Source organism: Bufo bufo, chromosome 4 (assembly GCF_905171765.1).
Source record: "Bufo bufo chromosome 4, aBufBuf1.1, whole genome shotgun sequence".
In the NCBI taxonomy this organism is placed as follows: domain Eukaryota; kingdom Metazoa; phylum Chordata; class Amphibia; order Anura; family Bufonidae; genus Bufo; species Bufo bufo.
Window position 1 is genome coordinate 186,834,898 of NC_053392.1, and position 5,369 is coordinate 186,840,266.

Genomic DNA, 5,369 nt, shown 5'->3' on the forward strand with positions numbered 1-5,369 from the left:
ATGGGTAGTTGTAGCCATGCTAGTGAACAGATTGTTAGAGAAGAGAGGCAGGGGCTGATCACTTTACAAAAATTGTAATTGTTTATTTCAAGAAAAGAGTCATATGTAGAGTTGAGCGAACACCTGGATGTTCGGGTTCGAGAAGTTCGGCCGACCTTCTCGGAAATGTTCGGGATCCGAACTCGACCCGAACTTCGCCCCGAACCCCATTGGAGTCAATGGGGACCCGAACTTTTCGGCACTAAAAAGGCTGTAAAACAGCCCAGGAAAGGGCTAGAGGGCTGCAAAAAGCAGCAAAATGTAGGTAAATCCCCTGCAAACAAATGTGGATAGGGAAATGAATTAAAATAAAAATAAAATAAATAAAAATTAACCAATATCAATTGGAGAGAGGTCCCATAGCAGAGAATCAGGCTTCATGTCACCCATCACTGGAACAGGCCACTGTCAGATATTTAGGCCCCGGCACCCAGACAGAGGAGAGAGGTCCCATAGCAGAGAATCATGCTTCATGTCATAGCAGAGAATCAGGCTTCATGTCACCCACCACTGGAACAGGCCATTGTCAGATATTTAGGCCCCGGCACCCTGACAGAGGAGAGAGGTCCCATTGCAGAGAATCAGGCTTCATGTCACCCACCACTGGAACAGGCCACTATCAGATATTTAGGCCCTGGCACCCAGACAGAGGAGAGAGGTCCCATTGCAGAGAATCAGGCTTCATGTCACCCACCACTGGAACAAGCCACTGTCAGATATTTAGATCCCGACACCCAGACAAAGGAGAGAGGTCCCATAGCAGAGACTCAGGCTTCATGTCATAGCAGAGAATCAGGCTTCACGTCACCCACCACTGGAACAGGCCATTGTCAGATATTTAGGCCCTGGCACCCAGACAGAGGAGAGAGGTACCATTGCAGAGAATCAGGCTTCATGTCACCCACCACTGGAACAGGCCACTGTCAGATATTTAGGCCCCGACACCCAGACAGAGGAGAGAGGTCCCATAGCAGAGACTCAGGCTTCATGTCATAGCAGAGAATCAGGCTTCACGTCACCCACCACTGGAACAGGCCATTGTCAGATATTTAGGCCCCGGCACCCAGACAGAGGAGAGAGGTCCCAAAGCAGAGAATCAGGCTAAATGTCATAGCAGAGAATCAGGCTTCACGTCACCCACCACTGGAACAGGCCACTGTCAGAAATTTTGTGTCACGAGGGTATCTAGAGCCACGTCTGACTCCGTTATACCCGGGGTCAGGAGGTCGCAGCGGGTGGCTGCGCGCTCTATATCTAAAGATCACGTTGTTTCTTAGTGATTGTTTTCTGTGTTTGCCTTGCTATCCTTTTTGTCTCAATCAGGGATCCGTAGCTTCTCCTCCTCAGCTGTTTCTTGTCTGCCACTCCCAACCTCCTTATATTCTCCCCTCACACTTCTCTAGTTGCCAGTTATAGAGCTTCCTGCCTGGACATCTATACTGACCCACTGTAGTTGTGAATCCTGGTTGTCGTTCCAGAGTGCTACCCTCCGGATCCCTGTTGGGCTTCTTGTTGTCTCCTGTTGTCGCCCACCTGGGATTATATGTTGAGTTTGTATTGTCTGTCCTTCCCTTGGTGTTTTCCTTTAGAGCTAGTGGTGCGGACTAGTGTTCCCACCGCCCTGTTCTCTATCTAGGGCTCAGCTTAGGGAAAGCCAGGGCTTTAGGCACGTGATCGGTGTACGGGTGAGGAACCCGTCTAGGGACGTCAGGGCAGCCAGGTGCCAGCCTCTAGGTGAGTCAGGGGTCACCACCTTCCCTCTCACTTGGTCATGGCCTTCCTTGTTCCCTCCCTCTGTGTCACGTATGTGATAGTAACGCCGACCGTGATATTTAGGCCCCGACACCCAGACAGAGGAGAGAGGTCCCATAGCAGAGACTCAGGCTTCATGTCATAGCAGAGAATCAGGCTTCACGTCACCCACCACTGGAACAGGCCAGTGTCAGATATTTAGGCCCCGGCACCCAGACAGAGGAGAGAGGTCCCATTGCAGAGAATCAGGCTTCATGTCACCCACCACTGGAACAGGCCACTGTCAGATATTTAGGCCCCGGCACCCAGGCAGAGGAGAGAGGTCCCATTGCAGAGAATCAGGCTTCATGTCACCCACCACTGGAACAGGCCACTGTCAGATATTTAGGCCCCGGCACCCAGACAGAGGAGAGAGGTCCCATAGCAGAGAATCAGGCTTCATGTTATAGCAGAGAATCAGGCTTCATGTCACCCACCACTGGAACAGGCCATTGTCAGATATTTAGGCCCAGGCACCCAAACAGAGGAGAGAGGTCCCATTGCAGAGAATCAGGCTTCATGTCACCCACCACTGGAACAGGCCACTGTCAGATATTTAGGCCCCGGCACCCAGACAGAGGAGAGATGTCCCATTGCAGAGAATCAGGCTGCATGTCACCCACCACTGAAACAGGCCACTGGCAGATATTTAGGCCCCGGCACCCAGACAGAGGAGAGGTTCATTCAACTTTGGGTTGCCCCGCAATATAATGGTAAAATTAAAAAAAGAGGATTGAATGAAGTGCCCTGGAGTACAAGAATATATTGTTAAGGGGAGGTCTAAATGTCTAATCTGCACAAGGGATGGACAGGTCCTGTGGGATCCATGCCTGGTTAATTTTTATGAACGTTAGCTTGTCCACATTGGCTGTGGATAGGCGGCTGCGTTTGTCTGTAATGACGCCCCCTGCCGTGCTGAATACACGTTCAGACAAAACGCTGGCCGCCGGGCAGGCCAGCACCTCCAAGGCATAAAAGGCTAGCTCTGGCCACGTGGACAATTTGGAGACCCAGAAGTTTAATGGGGCTGAACCATCAGTCAGTACGTGGAGGGGTGTGCACAGGTACTGTTCCACCATGTTAGTGAAATGCTGCCTCCTGCTAACACGTTCCGTATCAGGTGGTGGTGCAGTTAGCTGTGGCATGGTGACAAAACTGTTCCACATCTCTGTCATGCTAACCCTGCCCTCAGAGGAGCTGGCCGTGACACAGCTGCGTTGGCGACCTCTTGCTCCTCCTCTGCCTTCGCCTTAGGCTTCCACTTGTTCCCCTGTGACATTTGGTAATGCTCGCAGTAGAGCGTCTACCAACGTGCGCTTGTACTCGCGCATCTTCCTATCACACTCCAGTGCAGGAAGTAAGGTGGGCACATTGTGTTTGTACCAGGTATCAAGCAGGGTGGCAACCCAGTATTCCACACACGTTAAAATGTGGGCAACTCTGCTGTCGTTGCGCAGGCACTGCAGCATGTAGTCGCTCATGTGTGCCAGGCTGCCCAGAGGTAAGGACAAGCTGTCCTCTGTGGGAGGCGTATCATCATCGTCCTCCGTTTCCCCCCAGCCACGCACCAGTGATGGGCCCGAGCTGCGTTGGGTGCCACCCCGCTGTGAACATGCTTCATCCTCATCCTCCTCCACCTCCTTCTCATCCTCGTCCTCCTCGTCCTACAGTAGTGGGCCCTGTCTGGCCACATTTGTACCTGGCCTCTGCTGTTGCAAAAAACCTCCCTCTGAGTCACTTCTAAGAGACTGGCCTGAAAGTGCTAAAAATGACCCCTCTTCCTCCTCCTCCCCCTCCTCCTGGGCCACCTCCTCTTCCATCATCGCCCTAAGTGTTTTCTCAAGGAGACATAGAAGTGGTATTGTAACGCTCATAACGGCGTCATCGCCACTGGCCATGTTGGTGGAGTACTCGAAACAGCGCAACGGGGCACATAGGTCTTGCATGGAGGCCCAGTCATTGGTGGTGAAGTGGTGCTGTTCCGCAATGCGACTGACCCGTGTGTGCTGCAGCTGAAACTCCACTATGGCCTGCTGCTGCTCGCACAGTCTGTCCAGCATGTGCAATGTGGAGTTCCACCTGGTGGGCACATCGCATATGAGGCGGTGAGCGGGAAGGCCGAAGTTACGCTGTAGCGCAGAGGGGCGAGCAGCGGCAGGATGTGAACGCCGGAAGCGCGCACAGATGGCCCACACTTTATGCAGCAGCTCTGACATGTCGGGGTAGTTGTGAATGAACTTCTGCACCACCAAATTCAAAACATGCGCCAGGCAAGGGATGTGCGTCAAACCGGCTAGTCCCAGAGCTGCGACGAGATTTCGCCCATTATAGCACACCACCAGGCCGGGCTTGAGGCTCACCGGCAGCAACCACTCGTCGGTCTGTTGTTCAATACCCCGCCACAACTCTTGCGCGGTGTGGGGCCTGTCCCCCAAACATATGAGTTTCAGAATGGCCTGCTGATGTTTACCCCGGGCTGTGCTGAAGTTGGTGGTGAATGTGTGTGGCTGACCGGATGAGCAGGTGGAAGAAGAGGAGGAGGAAGCCGAGTAGGAGGAGGAGGCTACGGGAGGCAAAGAATGTTGCCCTGCGTTCCTTGGCAGCGGAAGGACGTGCGCCAAAGAGCTCTCCGCCTGGGGCCCAGCCGCCACTACATTTACCCAGTATGCAGTTAGGGAGATATAGCGTCCCTGGCCGTGCTTACTGGTCCACTTATCTGTGGTTAGGTGGACCTTGCCACAGATGGCGTTGCGCAGTGCACACTTGATTTTATCAGATACTTGGTTGTGCAGGGAAGGCACGGCTCTCTTGGAGAAGTAGTGGCGGCTGGGAACAACATACTGTGGGACAGCAAGCGACATGAGCTGTTTGAAGCTGTCTGTGTCCACCAGCCTGAATGACAGCATTTCATAGGCCAGTAGTTTAGAAATGCTGGCATTCAGGGCCAGGGATCGAGGGTGGCTAGGTGGGAATTTACGCTTTCTCTCAAATGTTTGTGAGATGGAGAGCTGAACGCTGCCGTGTGACATGGTGGAGATGCTTGGTGACGGAGGTGGTGGTGTTGGTGGTACATCCTCTGTTTGCTGGGCGGCAGGTGCCAACGTTCCTCCAGAGGCGGAGGAAGAGGCCGAGGCAGCAGCAGAAGAGGTAGCAGGGGGAGCCTGAGTGACTTCCTTGTTTTTAAGGTGTTTACTCCACTGCAGTTCATGCTTTGTATGCAGATGCCTGGTCATGCAGGTTGTGCTAAGGTTCAGAACGTTAATGCCTTGCTTCAGGCTCTGATGGCACAGCGTGCAAACCACATGGGCCTTGTCGTCAGCACATTGTTTGAAGAACTGCCACGCCAGGGAACTCCTTGAAGCTGCCTTTGGGGTGCTCGGTCCCAGGTGGCGGTGGCCAGTAGCAGGCGAACTCTCTTGGCGGCGGGTGTTCTGCTTTTGCCCACTGCTCCCTCTTTTGCTACACTGTTGGCTCGGTCTCACCACTGCCTCTTCCTCCGAACTCTGAAAGTCAGTGGCACAACCTTCATTCCATGTGGG